The sequence below is a fragment of the Nipponia nippon genome, unplaced genomic scaffold (assembly GCF_047370975.1).
Source record: "Nipponia nippon isolate SJK-2023a ecotype South Korea unplaced genomic scaffold, ASM4737097v1 scaffold_14, whole genome shotgun sequence".
In the NCBI taxonomy this organism is placed as follows: Eukaryota; Metazoa; Chordata; class Aves; order Pelecaniformes; family Threskiornithidae; genus Nipponia; species Nipponia nippon.
The window spans coordinates 631,214-649,514 of NW_028262330.1; the positions used below are offsets into that span (position 1 = coordinate 631,214).

General features: G+C 48.3%; 1 long non-coding RNA gene across 1 annotated transcript in view; it reads left to right on the top strand.

The window, feature by feature from the left end:
• Positions 1-18,301, top strand: part of LOC148056380 (uncharacterized) — a 174,388-nt gene that overhangs the window by 127,418 nt on the left and 28,669 nt on the right. The window contains exon 3 of the long non-coding RNA XR_015703130.1: positions 2,084-2,145. This is a non-coding gene — a long non-coding RNA (uncharacterized LOC148056380). The remainder of the gene's footprint in view (positions 1-2,083; positions 2,146-18,301) is intronic.

Sequence of the window (18,301 nt, forward strand, 5' to 3'; positions counted from 1 at the left end):
AAATTAATGCTTTTGTGAATCGTTTGTGGCCCTAGTTGGCTCCTGACGAGGTTAGAGCGAGGGTGAACACCCCAAAAGGTGACCTGTGCTGGCAGGCTTTCAAGGGCCTGCAGACACCTTGCATGGGGTTATTTCTGGGTGGAAAAAGTGCAGTTCCTGGAAACCACACTGCAAGGGAAGGCAACCACACGTCCCTGTTCAAATCCCAACTCCCACCAAAGCCTCACCAACATTTACTCTTTTTGAAAACAACTCTGCCAAGGTCAAAGAATTAATCAATATGGAAATAAATGTTTGAAGAATATTTTTGAGTTGTTTGCTTAACTAGACAGTTTTCTTACCATCTACCTATGTTTTTAGAGCAGTTATGGTGGGTGCTGTTGCAGAACAAACTCGGTAGTTGTCTATGGTCAGCAGCAAAGGAGTCAGCTCTCAGCAGCTGAAGATTGTGGTGGTTTGCTTGTTGGAAGGTCCTCTTCCATGCCACGCCATATATCAGCCCTTGTCACCTATATCTACCTTCCCAGTGCTTCTGGGTGACAGCTCTCTGGAAACAGGGACCAAAGAGGACAGATGCCTTTTGGAGAAAGTGGTCACCCTTAGAAAATCAGGGGCCTCCTCCTTCTTGACTGGCTTGCTGGGAAAATGGGGAATGTTTTTGTCTTCAAGGCATCTGCTTTGTAACCTTTAACAGTTTGAAATTGCCCGCTATAAAAGCAACTCTCTTGCAAACTCTCAATCCTCATCTTGGCCTATAAGTACTGAAAAGCTCCTAATGAATGTCCTTTCTCACACACTCCTTGTACAGAGAGAATTCTCTAAAAAAAAAAAATCTGCTAATTAATTTTAAGCCTCTTTGTGGCAAAGCCTAAGAACTGGATTTACCAAGAGACCGGGGGGTCCATCTGGTGCAAAACGCTCACTCCCATGCCAAGGTATTTGTTTCATGGAGGGTTTTAGGCCTAGAAGTTTCCAGTTGGCAGCAATATCAGTTGTACTAACCACTGGCATATTTCTTAACATGTTGAGGAAACAGTGAAAAGGGTCCTCAGCCAGAAGCCAGGGTGGCTTTTCCTGGATTGCTCCCATGTGTGGAACATGTACACGATGGCTTCTTCCCACAGGATTGCTCCCAAATAATGGGATCAAATCTGATGGCAGTGCTAAGTTTTAGAAGTAGGGCAAATAAAGCGTAGTGGGAACCCAATGAAGCTTTGCAAGTTTTATTGTCCAGGTTCCCTAGAAACTCCTTTAAAAAAAGACAGTTAGATGCAGCATCGTTTTATATCACCATAAACTCTACTAAGCATGTCTGCATTGCACAGACGTTTGTTAGAAGTCTCTGTAGCGGGCTTCTGTCGTCTCTGCTCTTCCCCAGCCAAACCAGGTTTGGCCAGGAAATGCAGAGGCTTAGTAACACAACTCACAGTTTTTACACTGCAACAAATTCAGACATGGGAACGTGGTGGTGACAGAGGACATGGATGCAGGTCACTCTGCTCCTAAAGCAAAGCCACTTATTTTACAAACTAAAGGAAATTCAGCCAAGTGAAACAGCGTCTACAGCACACAACTGCAGGGCTTGTCCATGGCAGAGCGCAGAGGTACACACACGTGCTTCTTGCATCTCCCCTTTTGCAAAAGCTGTCCTGTGTCTTTCATCATCTTGGTCATCCTTCCTCACGCAGTTTCTAGTTCTAATACATCTTTTTTGAGGAGCGCATTATATCCATGTTAATGCAAATTTGCTTGAATCCCCAAAAGATTTGGATTGACTTTGGGTTGGAGAGAGGCAGGGAAAGCAACAACGCCAACAAGGAGACCTACTCATTTTAACTTAATCTGTTCCTCTGTCCTAATTAGCAATACACTTGCTGATGGAGAGAGAAGAGTTTGATGAATGGAAAAATAAAATTAACTGAGTGGAGAGAATTATGCAAGTTTTTAAGTGTGTATCACATGCAATGGAGAGTAATGAAAGTAAACACGAAATGCATCTTTCCTCCCCATGTCAGTGTCCCATCCTTTCTAACAGAACTGCTGTTTGACAAGCATTTGTTCTTTGCTTTCTTCTGTCTTTCAGCAAAGAATAAACCACCAGATAAACCCTTACCAGGAAACAGCCTCTGAAGGAGTCAAGAGCAGGTAGGAATTTTGTTTCAGACAATATCCATGAAAAATATTTGTTTGTATGTTTGATGATGAGCTGTGTAACCATGCAGGACTCAGTCAGGAGGAGACGGGCTGGCATGGTCGTTGCTCAGCCAAAACCAAGCTCAAAGCAGACCTCTCGGCCTACCCCAGTGCTGGCATGAGGGCTCATGCAAGGGGCTGGCTGAGGGCTGGCAGAGCAGCTTGCATGCCCATGTGTGTGGGTCATACCTGAATGACCACCGTGACCAGCTCAGCTCCGTGCTGCCCACCTGGCACGCAAGGTGGTGGCGAGATCAGGGCAGTGCGTGACTTCCAGCGCTGGTCATGAGACTGACAGAAGAGCTGGAGATATAAATAGAGTCAAAGTGAGCTACTGAGTTTTTCTTTTTTTCCCCTTTTTGCATCCTTTCAATGAACACACTGGACAGGGAAATATGCTCCATCCCACATTTGTGTGTATAAAAAATAATGGAGCTGTGAACGATGTAGTATTATCCGCTTCTATGTGGTCACCTTGAAGGTTTAAGCTTGAACACCTGGATTAGGAGAAATTGGATGTTGTGCCATGTGTCATTCAAATGCTTATTTCGAATGTTTGCAATCTTGACAAAGCTTTCTCGCAAAGACGGTATGAAATAATCTTCATTACGTGCCCAAAACAGTCTGTAGAAGCATTGAAATCGTTAAAAATCTGGACATGCTGCTAAAATTCAACTGATTATGCTATATTTTGTTTGAATTTTTAATTCCTCTCGTGCTATCTTTGCTTGGTTAGTGGTCAAGTCTAACTTTACCTCAAAGTTCAGCCCCGTGAGACACAGCTTGTGGCTGATTGCATCTGATGGGGGAGAGAGGGGCTTGTACTGGAATCTTGCTTTTAATCTTCATGGATAAATTAGGATAAATTAGGGCTGTGTGGGCTGTGCAGCTGGTCACAGCTTGACCATGACGTGACGCCAAATGAGCCCCACACCAAGTAGTGTTGAGTGGGGAGAAAGGGCCTGATGGCTCTGCTGGCAAACCGTACCCATGTGAACTGAGGACAGCTCTTGGGGGAAGCTAGGGAAGTTCACAGTTGACATGGAAATGGGCTAAAAATACCAGAGTCATTGGTCACCTGGATTTCAGAGCTGGATAAAACTTCACTGCCTGAGCTTTTCTTTTGAGAACAAAGTTATGAGAACAAAAATCCATCATGTACTGGGCTTGCTTAATGCAGATGCTAACTTGCTCTACCCATACTCCAAGTCATCTAGAAATGATGCAAACTGCTTTGGGCAATGCTGAGCTAATCAGCTAGTTGAAAGACAGAGTATTTTACCTTCAGTTAGGTGCCAGGTTATCATATCCTCCTTTCTTCAGGATGTGGGGAAAGCAAGCACGCATCTGCCTGCAGAGTGCTGTGCAAGCAGTCCTGGGGTGGTGGGCAGGGGATTGGTGACTCTGCAGAGCAAAGGAGGCTGCAGATCCATCTTGGGGAGCGCAGCTGGAGAGCAACAACTTGCCCCTTTCCCTCAGCATCATGAGCCATATTCCTCTGGGTTTTGAGTCAGAAATCTTGCTGTGCTGGACTGGATTGCTGTGTTGGATTTTCATGTCCGTGCATTACTGAAGACACGATCCTGTGTTTCATTAGCTGGAGGCTTGTTCGGTAACATGCCGTCAGCAAGGGCTGAAGTTGTGCTCTTGTTAACAAGATGTACGTACGGGTGCCAGTGGCTGGCTGAAGAGCAGACCCGTTGCCAATGTGTTTGCATTTACGTGTGTGTGCCATTGCCTCGCAGATTTAGTGGTAGGTACAGTTGTCACTTGATATAACTGAAAGGAAATGCAGGTTCCTTGTTCTTAATATAACTCCAGGGGCTTTGTGTTTCTGGGCGCCCTGTTGGTTACAGGAGCCGATATCATGGCTGCCAAACACAGGCCAGAGCTGAAGCCCGTGGGAGCAGAGCAGACCTTTCTGAAGGGCTGGGTAGCACAAAGGGCACTTGCACAGACAGTGTCATTTTGGGGCATGTTTTAGAGTATACATTTATGTATTGTTATCGGGGGAGGCTTGGCAACAGGTCATTTGAGGGCAGCCGTCTGTGGGGATAGCCAGATTGCCTTGGCTGTCTTTAAAGGGTTTATCCCAAGAGGCAGCTGTCCTATTTGAAATTCAGCCAACAGCCAGGTAGGATCCAATATTCCCCTGCTGTACCCAGGCGCTCACCGGCTCTGACCCGCAGCCTGCTGAAACATTTGCATCAGCTATCGGGGACATGGCTGGGTTTCGAACAGGCTGGTGCTCAGCTCTGCTCGATGTCCCCCACCTCCTCCCCGGCCAGGCAGGAGCCAGGAGCAGGGTGTGAATCTCCAGATCTCCTTCCAGGAGGGCAGCGCTGAGCTCTCGCGAGCTCTTCCTCCTGTAACAGATTAGAATATGCTGAGCTATGAAGACTTGTCTTAATTAATGCTTTAAATAAGGTTACAGCCAGAGCTGGAGAAATAATCAATAGTGAATCATCTACTCGGCAAATTCAGCTCTTTTCTGCGCGTGAGTTATCTGTAAACAGCTTGCAGTTTTCTCCATTCATTCATTATTTAGAATTATTTCCCAAATAATTCCTTTGAATTGCTTTTGGTTTGCAGCTTGTTTGCAAGCAGCATGTTGAGAGCATCTGATATTCGCTAGTCAAGCTGTGATCATTAGTTTTCGGTGGGACGAGCAGGTTAGGTGGCTTCGTGCTGGGTCCCCGAGTGGAGCAGCCCAGCTCTTACCATCCTCTTTAATGAATTCAGAATAGCTTTGGGCAAATGTTCCCCACTCCTTATGAAACATCCCCACTCATCGCCAACAGCCTCGTTAGTTAAGTCCTTCACTAGGAGACTCGTCAGGGTAAGGGCTGCAGCACGGATTCGGACTCCATCTCTTCTGGGTTTTTCCTGAACTAGTCCCCATTTGCTCTATTGGCTTTATCAGTAGCAGGAGCTTCAAAATAAGCAAGTCTTAGTGGCCACTGGTGTTTCATGGTAATGAGCCTGCTTGGGCCACCAGCGAGACAGCAGGGAAGATGCCAGAGGCTACGTGGTGCCCTGTTCTGCAGCCCAGCTTTGCCCTTATAGCCCCGGTTAAGCCTTGCTGGTGTCCAGGTTCGCAGTGGACTGGTCTCCACAGCCGAAGACCAACCTTCATTTACACGTGTTGCTGTGTCCAAAGTGGCTGTGACCCTGGAAAAAGATCACCAGCAATTCCAGGGCTCTTGCCATGTCCCTGGCTTGCAATATGCCTTCCCCTGTTACAATCACCACACTATCGCAGCTCCAGCACGGCTGTGGCAGTTTTGATGATTAAAAGAATTTCTGCTTGATAAAAACTGGAGTGAAACTCATTTCAGGTAGCAGCCAAACAGCTGCTGGATGGTACACAGTTCCATTTACTGCTGACACGAACTGGATTGTTTTAAGCAGAGGACATAAATAGACTCTGACATAAATCAAAGAAAACACCAGCTGCGGGTCAGCTGCAGTCTGGGGATTCGCTCCTGGGTATCTGCTAAGAAACCAGACAAGAGGAGCCTGCTGCTTTCCCAGATTGCTCAGGCAGGCTTTCTCTGGGCTGCAGTAGGTACAATTGCTCCGTGCTGGGGGATTTTGACAGGTCCCTTCCCCTTCCAGCACAGTTCTAGCCCCCCCATCAGCCAGATCTTGGGATGTGGCTGCAAAACACGAGTGCTGGCAATTGGACCAAAGTATGTTCTGGCAGCATTGTGCCACGAAGTGGCCAGTGCTGGCATGGGAGCCCAGCCCATTCTCTGGGCATGAATGAGGGCCCTGAACATCTGATAACTGAGCTGAGGGGAAATTGTCATCTGTTGCCCTGCAGGACATACCTCTCACTGCCCCTGGGGTTGCCGCTAGGAAGGGTCCTTCACCCCTCTGTGGTGAAGCCACCACTCACCCCTTCCCACTGACAGCAGCTTGTAGGGGCTGGGCATCACCTCTGCCACAGACAGTGAAGTGGAGAATTTGGGCAGGGAACAGAGAGGTTTTCACTGTATAGTGACCTAGTTCAGAGGCAGACAGAGATCACTCCAGCTATCTTTTCTCTGGAAGACAGACAGAAGGAGGAGAAAGGAGTGCTGCCTAAAAATTAACAAATCCTGACCTCAGTGGAAAGATGAGCCCCGTGCAAAAAGCCACTGACGGCGTCCCAGGGCTGCAAACCCAGCCTGCTAGGCACAGCAAACACTCTCATCTTGCTGCCTTGGTCCCTCCACAGCTCCACAACTGAGGGACAGACAAAACAGAAGCAGCCCCCTTGGCCTGTCTCTTCCCTGCTCTGAGTCCCCAAGCATCTATGCATCACCACCCTGGTGCTATACGAGCAGGGGGAGAGGGTTGTTTTTTTTTTTTTCTCTCCTTAAGTCAAAATCAATGATGATGACAGAGTTATAAGGTGAGCGATGGGAAAGGAGAAGAAAGCACCCGGTGTCAAATTTGATGCAGAAGGCAGTTAGAGGAACCTATTACTAGTTCTGTTGCCTTAGGGTATGTTGGTGGGTACATAGAAGAGTGTAATGTCAGCGAAACGGGAGAGCAGTCTCTTTCCCCTTGAACCCTTATCATTAATGTGGAAGGCATACATTGTCAGCTATTAGTCTGGAGGGGAGGGAGAATAGCACAAGAGATGTCTTAGTTTGGAAATGGAGTCTGACTCATCGTTGTCTGGTGTGTGAAGGATGGAGGGTTATTGTAACTGTTGTTGTTGCTGTGATTATTATGAGTATTATAGCATTTGGGAGAAGATGGGGCTCTGAGGGCTCTGCTGCCTCTCACTGCAGCTTTTGATGAGTAAAGACTGAAACACACGGTGCAGTGAATGCTCTGGGTGATTTCAGCCTGATTTCAAAGCGTGCTGGTGGACTCAATGAGAGGGATGCTCTGTGTGACCAGGGAGGGAGCAGGTCTGTGTCCCCACCCAGCAGTCGCACTGGGTGCTGCTGAGGGGACACAGGTTGTTGTGGGAGAGACTTTCCAAAAGAAATTAAATAAAAATGTAAGAAACTGGTCTTAATCATTCCTGCTGCTGCTGTAATCATTGGTGGAGAATGAGGAGTTGCACCCTGTGATGCAGGGAAGATCTGCAGGCACAGATTTGGGGTCTGAAGTTTGCATGACTCCCTCCCTGGAAATGAGCCCAAGGATGGCGTCAGTCTGTCTGCTTTGCACCTCAGCAGCAGCTTTTGTCCAAAGACACCAAATATTTTGTGCAACCTTGGATGAACCCATTTTCAAGAAGGCCAATGACGGTGGTTGCTGCGGACGCAGGTAGCGAGTCACCCTCCAGCACTTCAGCTCCCTGTCTCTGACTTACCCACTTGATAGTTTCCCTCATTTAGGAAATGTAAATAATTCCTTGGGCTCCGTTAATCCCAAGATTACATGGGTAATTCCTGTTTGCATTAAAGGGAGGATCTCTCTCGAATTCTCTGCATGTGAATGAGCATCACACAGGCTCGCACACCAAGCCCAAGCGAGTTGCTGGCGCAGACACTTCCCCTCCTCCAGCGCCGTCTGCGTTCAGCAGAGGATCTGAAAGGAAACACAAAATTAGATCTTTTGCCTCAGGACGTTCATTTTTTTGGAGGCACATTGCAAATGATGTCTATTATTAACTCCGGCCGTTAGTCCCTTCCTTCTTTATCTGGCTTTGCCATTGCGGCTTTCAGAGACATCTCACAGGTGCCACTGCAGCAGCACGGGGGGATAGAGAATGTGGTCCTGCTCCATGAAGTGTGAGAAAAATGGGTTACGAGCAAGTAAGGCAGATGCGTCCCCTCTGTGCCTTCACATGCTGAAATGTCATGTACAGACTCCCAAAAATCCCAGATTTTGGGTTGCTGGGATGCCCATCCAGGGATGCTGCATTACCCCAAGCCTTTTGTTCCCACACCCTGTCTGGATGGGAGAAGATAAGCGTAAAGGTGGCTGTGGGTCTGTTGACCCCATCTGCAGCTCCCCTAGGGCCCAGATCCGAGAAGCCCGGGTAAATGCTGAAAGCTGCCTGCAACACTGGGGTCTCCTGGCAGCGACAAGGGCAGAGCGGCGGACTCAGCTGGCTGCATCGCGCCTCCTTGCTGTTGTTCGCGACTGAATCTCCTGCTGCTGCTCACAGGGGAAAATAATTAATTAAGCCAATTAATGAAGATAAATTGGAGTAGCAGCTTTGGAAAAATACCATCGGTCAACAGCAAGCCGTTCCCCAGGGCGGGCTGCAGAGGCAGCGGTCTCCTGGCGGTGCTGTGACAGGACTGGGCGTCCTCCTCCTGCCAGCGGTGGCTGCGTGGCACCACACGCCTTTTCTTGCCACGGGCTCGCAGAGGTGCCACAGGCTGGGAAAGTCAGCCCGGCCGTCGGCTTTCACCTGCTGTTGGAGCCAGGAGCCCTCGATAGGATGCTGTTGTGTTAGGAGCTGGGCGTGTTTAAGGTAATAACAAAATAAAAGGGGGGGGGAGGAAATCCCTAAAATACCCCCCAAAACTGTCCCACATCAGTTGGTGCTCCCAGTACAGCCCCTTCAGCTCAGCAGGGAGTCAGGCCAGGGGATGCTGCCAAGGTGGCCTCAGACCTCCAGCCTCAGGGGCTGTCACTCAGCTCCTTCATTAGGAGGGGAAAAGTGCTCAGGAGCCTTCACTTCCCACAGTGATTTTATTTCAAAGCTCTTGCAAATCAGGGTAAAGAGGGTATGAGGTTCACTTTTCTATATGGGTTGCTGACTGAAAAAAAAAATTCTTAATTTTGGGAATGATTTGATAGTTGCAAAGAGTGGGAATCCAGCTGGGCAGGGGGGGATTTGGGGATGTTGCTGGGGTGAGAGGAAGGTGGAAAAGCCAGAAAACCCTTTATGCTGCTGTAAAATCTGTGTGCCATCAGTATCGGCTGAAAAAAAAAAGCTGTTAGCTGAGCAACAAGATTGGTTTTCTTGTATTATTCCAAAAACATAGGGTTGATATTTATTTCATTAGAGCAAACCTTTCATTAGAGCTGGTAAATGAATTCCAAGAAGTGAGAGGAACCCCAGGATCAGGGACTTTACTTCATTTGGGATTGTGTGCAGCTAATATTCTGGTTAAATAAATACATTTTACTAATTGGATTACTCAGACAGTGTAATATACTGCTGGATTTCCAACACGATGCTAATAAATTGTGTGAAGAACTTAATCATGTTAGCTTCCAAAAAGCTTGTAAGAGATGAAATTAAAAAATAAGTAGAAGTTGACATCTATTGCATTTCACAGTGTCTTCATTTTCCTCATCCTTCTTAGAGTTCTCCTTACTGTAGCATGGCTGATGTGGACTTTTTTTTTAATCTGCCTGTGATTAGGGCGGACACAGTGTTAGAACAGGTCCTGTGGGATGGTGGCACCCGGCTTGTGTTTGTGTTGTCTTCTTACGCTGATTCGTATCGAGGTAGAGGGAGTGAGACCTTAGCATTATCTTCTGGAGGCAAAGGTGCTGTGGTTTATTTTCTTGGATGCATGCAGGAGGAAATGAGGCTGGAGAGAAGGCGGAGCACCCGATGGTCCCAAAAGTTGGAAAGGCTGGTGCTGAGGTTACACAGTGAGCCCGCCACGGGGTCTGCCACTGGGGGAGTGGGGTGTAGCCCTGGGCTGGGTGCTTCACCCAGCACATCCCACAGACCGGTGTGGTTGGTACGAGTGCCCGCGTGGCACAGGGGAGGTGTTTAATGGCAGCGTGGGATGGGGTGTGCCGTGCATCTGAGTTCCTCCACATCAGCAAAATGATGGAGCACGCAGCACTGCCACCATAATTCATCATTACTGAAACACAGCTTCCTTCACACTGCTACTCAATTCACCTGCATGTTTCCACTAGAAAGAGAAAATGGAAGAAATCCTTTTCTTTCTTTTTTTTTCCTTCTTTGATAGAAACATACAGTGAGAGAGCAAATGGATCTCCCTCTCCAGGAATCGGTGACAAATGGTCTGTTAAAAACAGATAACTTGTAGCCCCATCAATAGAAGAACACCATGGGTTATATAGAGAGCTCAAGATGTATTATTTAAGCCGCAGCCAGCTGTCAATAGGGTCTGCTCTTCACTGAGAAATAAATGCCAGGCAAAGGGAGTTTTGTGGCTTGAGCCATGGGGCCAGGAAACCTGCTGATTGATGAAGTCTGCTCTGAGCATCTGGCCAGAAGGACAGTCTGCTTGCCTGTTACACAGGTCAAATGCAGTGCTCTGACACTCATGGCATTATCTTGGGGTAAGGATGCTTGCTCCTAACTCAAATGATACCCCAGCTCCTTCCCCGATGGGTTCCCTTTGCTGCGTATGGGCCTGTCACAGCCTCCCTGTCTGGTACAAGGTTTGCTGTGATATCAGGTCACGTGGACTTGAGACCAGGACCTCCATATGATGGAAATAATAATGTGTGTGCTTGCCTTTGCAAATAGCTCACCAAAATGATACTCCAGCATGAGGAGCTAAGGGGTTAAAGTACCCCTTCCCTTGCTCACAAGCCGCCTGTTTGGACTCCTCTAAATTTTTTGGATGTATTTGAAGCATCAAATGGTGATAATTGTTGTATCAAAGGGGCACGTGGGGGAATAATTTGCCTTTCTGAAGTGCTGTGAGATCTCCAGATGAAACAAGCGGCTGCTGTGATTGGCACTAAAAAGAAGGAATTGCCAATTCTTGTTACAGAGTTGGTTTTTCATGAAGGTTTGGACATGTGTCTTGGTGCGTGTTTTGGTAACCAGAAATCCTGCCCCCCATCCCTCCAGTGAGACCTCCTGGTATTTAGGATGATGCACAAGATGTAATGAAGGCAGACTCTGAACGGGTGATTTCCACGCAGACAGCAATTCTCACGTGAAGGCAGGAGCCAGCGTACAAGTCAGATTCTGTTCCCAGCTGCATTTTGGAGCATCAAACCCAAAACATCCAGATCAAGCAAAGTACCTGGGAGCAGCAGGAACTCAGAAATCCAAAAAGCAAAGTCCAGCCTGGCATCCGCAGTCGATGCTTACAGACTCTGAGCCCTTAGCTGAGCAGCACTGTATACAGAGCAACAAAATCTCTGCACTGCTGTGCTCCCCCTCCCATTTATATCTCCTCCTGATCAAAGTTTCCTCATTTTTTTAATTCCCCATTTAAAAGAAGTATTGTCTGCATGAGGCCTCACCCTGCATTTATTTATATTTTCACTCACAGCAGGATTTAAAAACAACAAACCAGCCCCTGAAATGGCAGCAGCTTCCCCATAACCCGAACCTCATTGAAATACTAATAACTAGGTTTTGATGCAGCTTTGTGGGTATTAATGCAAATGTTTTTCTGACTCTCCAGGTTTAATAGCAACAGCTTATACAACTCTAATTAGCATAACAAAATTCAGTGATGAGGAGTAAAATGCTTGTCTTGTTTGATGTTTCCTGTTAATTAGCAAGAATAATGATTTTATGCAGCGTTCCTAGTTCTCGGCTCACAAAAGATGGCAGAGAGCACTCTCAGAAGTTAACTCTGGTCTTGTGGGGAGGAGGTAGGTGAGGGAAAATACATATTCCTCCGCCTGCCCGGAGACCCAGATGCGCTCATGCAGCATGGGAGTTACCGTACACCCGGCCACAGATGCAGTCCAAGGGCTCGGGGAGGTTTCCCTGCACATGGTCGGGGGTGTTGGTCCATGCAGAGTTGTATGGTTAGGTGTTGTGTGGACATGCATGCTGTCACTGAGTCCTAAATGGCTGCCCTGCCTTTTGGATAGGGATGGGTAGCAATCGTGCAGAGCCAGGGCATGGCTTTTGGCTTAGAGATTGGATCTGGTTGTGTTTGAGATGCTAAGTTTTCCCTTCTGCATGCAACTGGGAAGGTTTTCTTCTCTTATTGCAAATATTGGCAACAGGGACCCCCTGAAGCAGATCTGCTGTGGAGGGGGGAGGTTTCCACCCTGCTGTGCCCTCTCAGTGTCAGCATTCGCCTGGCGAGAAGGCAAAGCTGCTGTTGCACAGCCTTTGTTTGCTCATCCTGGCAGCAGCGTGCAGCGTTCATCCCCAAAGAAACCTTTTCTCCATGCCTTTGGGTAGATGTTTGACCCGAGGCTTTGTAAAACACAGTGATGTGACTTGTGCGCTCTGTTTTGGGCCAGAAGGAGTTAAAGGTCAAAAGAAAAGAGGTTGTTGCTGGCGTGGCAGACACTGGCATTTCCCAGGTTGCAGCCTTGTCTGCTTAGCCTCTATTTGCAGACCCAGCGCTCTGTATGGCCTTTAATATTTCTATCCGGCTATGAACCCTTCTCCTTGGGTCCGTGGGGAACTGCAGGCTCTGCCCAGCCAAGAAGCCCCCTTCATCCCCACTTTGCATAAGAGGGGGAGGATTAAAAGCCACTGCTGCCTTCACCGTGTCAGTGCAGCCCCAGTGGGACCTGCAGAGCTCCATCACCCGCTGCAGGAGCGCTGGTGGGGATGGTCTGTGCCATGAACCTTTGGGGAATGCTCTCGGCTGTCCCTCTCCTTGCCCATGCCATTAAATGTGTTATGAGTTACAGTCTTCGCATCGGGCTGGGCACACGAAGCCCTTGCATTAGCCATAGACTGTTATCTTTGTCTCTTGCTAGCTCCTGCCCGATCCCCCAGCACCATCCTCTCCTTACAAAAGCTTTCATTGTATTAACAACCATAAAGTAAACCATCCAGGGCAGTAAATTTTGAATGAGTAAAAAGAAACCCTCCTTTTATGTGGTATGTAGTTGGTTTTATGGAGGGCAGTGCCAAAGGCACTTATTGAGATAAACGTTCCGGCTGAGTGTTTAAAAGGACTAAATAATGTTGGCCATTTGTGGGTAGGTAAGATGACAAAATTAGGAGAAAAGTTAAACTACCTGCTACCGAGCATCAGATGAATTTCTGTGGCAATCTGGAAGCGATCTCTGACTGTGCACACAGCTCCCTGGGCAGGGACTTGGCCAGCACAGCAGAAAGGAGAGCTGCCGTGTTTCTTAAGTACCAGAGCTTGGATGCTGCAGCAGACATGTCGGTAGCCTGATCCAATACAGCAAATCCTTTGTTTCCTTGCTAAGAAAGCTAATTTTGCAAAGCAAAAGGCTGAATGATGTATAATCTGTGAGTGCCTTTAGTCTGTGGCGCTCCTGGGAGAGAGAAATTGTCATCTGAGGAATAGGGCCAATGCAACCAGGGCTGCTCAATTGTATTTCCTCCTTCCCTCCACCCTCCCAGTGTTTCTGAAATGGCTCCTACCATGAGACACCCCGAGACAAGACGCATTCATTCATATTAATAACATTTGAGTATTTGCATGGGTAAGGTGGCTCAGAGAGAGGCATTCATGATGAGCAGAATAATTTGGTCCAGCCAGTCTTTGCAAACCACTCTGGGGAAAAGCTTTCCCACCCTGAGTGCGGTGGGAAGCTTTCGCTATGCTGTTCGCATAAGAAAGCACAAGCCGATCTGAGAAGCTGTGGATGCCAGCTTGGAAATGTCCCCTCTATCCCCTGTGCAGGCAGCTCCTCCCTGCCCAGCAGCACCTCCCTGCTTCCCCGGGCTGCTCACACTGGCGGCAGCATGAGGGGCTGCCCCGCTGCTGGGGACCTGTGGGACTCGCAGGGAGATCTGGGGTCACACTCTTCCAAGCAATGCAAAAATCACTGGGTGGCAATCGTTCCCACTGAGGTGGTTACCCCCTGAACCCAGGGCCATGCTGCTGGGCACTGGGGTGCTCCGGTCCCCATCTTGCAGCCGGCTAGGGGTAAGGCTCCCTGCGCCAGGAGGTGTTCGCAAGGCACTGAGCTCCCATCTGCTCCCATAGCGTTTTCCAGTGTCTCCCGCAGAGGAAATTCCTCCAGAGTGAGATCATGCCCTCCTCTCCATGGGAGGTCAGATCTGGGGAGCCAGGAGCTAGTGATGGGGGAGAGATCCTGCCTGAAGCCTCTGAACTCCCACTCACCCAACTCCTGAAAGGTGTAAGAGCGTCTCTGCACTTTTTATAGTCAGACTTATTTGTTAGCAAAGATTCAGCATGCAGAGGTGGCTTATCCTGTCTTAGTGGTTGGTTGCAGCAGAAAAGCATCGCTAGATGCTTTGGCATTTTTTCATGTTTGTGCCCCACTGAAGGATAACAGCATCCTTTGGCAAGCACAGCCCCTGTCCTTGTACACAGCCCCTGCTCAAGGGGAGGCATCGCAGAGATGCTTAAAGTAGCGTTCTAACCTGATGCAATGAGCCTTACACTGGTCTCACTACGCAAATGTTTGTTTCATGCAGGGGTTTTATTTGCTGCAGAAATAATTAAATTTTGGTATAATGCCTTTGAGATCTTGTGCTTAGCTTGTTAGTGCAGAGTGTAACCCTGGATTGCAGCTAGACCTGTCGTTAATCAGGAGAGCTCAGTACTGGCAGGAGAAGGACCCTCAGAGGCAGATGGACGGAGCATGGTGTGGCCGAACTGAATACTCATGCAAACATGGGTAGATATGTGACTGCATACTGAAAAAATTCTGCTTGCCCTTGTGTGTCAGCCAGCAGACAATGGCACATATGCAGTTTAGTGCCACTTGCTGTGGAGTTTCCAGAGGGTGACATAATCTGCTGCAAAATATATTGTGAACCTTGTTGCTCCTCCAAATTTCACCCAAGACACCCAAGCTTCCAGCAGCTGCAAGGCAGGATTGCAATCTGGCTCATAGCATCGGTGTTCATGGGTTTCAGCAAGTCTGGAGGACTATGCAAGTTGTGGATGCAACTGTGAAAGGTTATGGCAAGCCACGTGGGCTTCAGGAAGTGTGTGGGGTCTGAGCTGGTGGCAAAGGTTGGACTGGGTTTTAATCTGAAATGCCTCACCCAGTGCCCAGAGATCTCTCTTTCATGGCCTTTGGAAAGGATTCGTGTGCTGTAAATACAGCTCTCAAAAAAATAAATGTCTAGTCTATGGACTCATCTAAGCTTTTCTGTAGGTCATCTCCAAGGCAGTCATCCTTGGGATGAGATTTCTCTGCAGATGGCAGCTGGGCAACCAGCTACCGACTTCCTACTGCTAAACACTGCCAGGTAGCAGACATGAGCCCCACTGGTGGGACCTGCCTGCGGCCAGAGGGTGCCAAAGGGACTCCTCAAGGAGACTTTAGAGAGGGGGATTGCAGGTACCTGGGTTTCCAGCATGACTGCAGCAAGGAGCCCAGCATCAGCTCCAGTGCAAGGTGACAGCCAGAGACAAGGTGGAGGGAGGAGAGCCCAGAGCAGGTGCTGCTGTAAAACATTTCCATCCCTTTCTGCTTCGAAAGGCCTGCAGGCTTCCCAACGCCTGCGTGCGCATGGATGCGAATGATATAAATGTAAAATTGGCCTTCTCAGGTTCTGAAGAGCGCAGTTTGCAGCTGGAGATGGATCACCAATCTTCCAGGGAATTGTGCTCTACAAGGTTAAGCATGTTTGCAGAAGAAATATGGATAATGCTCTTATCATGTATGACCTTTACTATATGTGTAACATTGTCAGTGACAAAAATGCCATTTTTTAAATGGTTTTCACACTATGGTATCCAGCCATTAATCATGATGTATGTGAGTGACTCTATATTGTTTCTCTGAAATTGCAGCATTAGATTACTTTCCATCCTGGCTGCTCACATGAATTGTACCCCCTGTTACCATGAGCAAGGTTCCTATTTTCTATGCCTAATGTCATTCTGGCCCTACGTTTACCCAGAGGACTAGAAAGAAACTTCCAAGGCACAAAGACTGCATCTCTCCTCTCCTTCCTCAGCAGACAATTTGTGCATATGTGCGTATAAATGGTGCACTTACTTTAAGATGTCTCTCTAATCCAGGAGCTGATAAATGACTCTTTCAGATGCCTCTGCTGATGTTGCATTTTTAATGTAGACAAACTGTAGCTTTGGCTCTCGTCTGTGTATCCCTGCTACTGCCATCTCCATTCTTCGCGGGTTAATGTTTCATCTTGCCTGGTATAATCTGGGAGTTTTTACTTCCAAAGTGTATTTTGATTTACAGAAGGTAAAAAGCAGTTGGCAGTTTGGTGTTTACTCTTCTGTGGGCTTTTTTTTTTTTAATGCAGTGAGCTTTCAGGTGTGAGTGCTGTTTCCCACTATACATAACTAATTTTTATCTTCCCTGCCTGAAGAAAGATGCTACCCAAAAGGGATGTCAAACAAAACCCCTTACGTCCTGCTTGAGCTATGGTTTTGGGGTCACTGTGTGAGCTGAGGTCTAACTGCTCACTACGGTGCATGGTGGCCTGTAACACTTGCCAGCACAGGACTTGTGCAGAGTTCAAAGGGAAAACAGAGCTCACAGGTAGCAACTAAATATGTAGTCATTATTTGTAACCCTAACAAATAAGCCTGGACTCTTTCTGCCTTTTCCCCCTTTGTTGTTGGTGTTAAAGCACCCACTCAAGAGCTGGGCTGGTTTTAGCAAATTCACAGCTGTGGGCATCCCCCTCCCAGCCCTGTGCCCAGCCTCAGTGTGCACGCGTGCAATGGAGTTGGTGTGCACGCCCAGTGCCCGCTCTGCATGCACGCACAGTGGAGGGCATTGCCAGCAGCTCCAGAGCTCTGCACAAGGCCAGTGGTTCTGCTGGCAGCTGGCATTACGGGCCACGTAAATGTGGCTTTGGAGGTATCCTGTGTCTCTCAGTTGGAAAGGAGTTAGCGTTATCCGTGGTGTCACTATGGGCTTGCTGGGAGCTGATCTCCCTTTGATGCTGAAGCAGGAGTGAATTAAATGAGTTGAAGGGAAGTGAAGACTTTCTGATGGAAATAATGTGGATGTGCTCCATTCATGCAGAGCTGTGCGTATCCATGGGGGAAGAGGGATTCTGAGTGTTTGATGTCTCCAAATGTAACTCATTAAGGTCTAGTCTTGCTCATTCTCATCAGCTGGAGTGGAGGAGCAGAGAATTGTCTGTTGGGATGAAAATTACTTGAGAGTAACAAAAAAGTCTGTGTTTTTCTAGCCCATTGCTGATTTTGAGGAAGACCTCACTAGGCCTTTGACAACCTGAGTGACCCTGGGTGAACCGCAGGTACCTTTGTCTCTGGGCTGGAGTATCTCTCTCTTCCTCCTACTTTTGTGCAGAGCGCTTTGCTTTGGAACCTTTCCATCTCTTACTACATGCATATGTTATGCCCAGTACAGTAGGGACTGGTTTCCTCTACACCACTTCTATAGGGCTCCATAATCTCTTTATTCTGCTTTCTTACATGACTCTTCGATATTGCAGAGAGGCAGCAGGTCCCCAGGTGCAGGGCGCTGGACCTTCCCCAATGAGCAGTCTGTCCCCACCAGCTTGATCCCTCCTTCTGTCCCCACAGACCCTCACAGGCTTTGGGGCTGTCCCCAGAAATCCCTATTGCTTATTGATAACTTTCTGGTACCAAACTGAACATTTTACCAATGACAAAAAATTGGGAGGAGCTGTTGACACTCTCAAGGGCAGAGAGGCGCTGCAGAAAGATCTAGACAAATGGGAGACCTGGGCAATCAGCAACCGTATGAAGTTTAACACGGGCAAGTGCCGGATCTTGCACCTGGGCCAGGGCAACCCTGGATGTACATAGAGACTGGAGAACGAGAGGCTGGAGAGCAGCCCCGTGGAGAGGGATCTGGGGGTTCTGGTCGATGGCAAGTTGAACTGAGCCAACAGTGTGCCCTGGCAGCCAAGAGGGCCAACCGTGCCCTGGGGTGCATCAAGCACTGTATTGCTAGCCGGTCGAGGGAGGCAATTGTCCTGCTCTACTCTGCACTGGTGCGGCCTCATCTTGAGTCCTGTGTGCAGTTCTGGGCGCCACAGTACAAAAAGGATATGAAGCTACTAGAGAGTGTCCAGAGGAGAGCCACAAAGATGGTGAAGGGTTTAGAGGGGAAGCCATACGAGGAGCAGCTGAAGTCACTTGGTCTGTTCTCTTCTCCCTGGCGACCAATGATAGGACCCGAGGGAATGGCAGGAAGCTATGCCAGGGGAGGTTTAGGTTGGACATTAGGAAAAGGTTCTTCACCCAGAAGGTGGTGGAGCACTGGAACAGTCTCCCCAGGGAGGGAGTCACAGCACCAAGCCTGACAATATTCAAGAAGTATTTGGACAACACCCTCAGACATATGGTGTGAA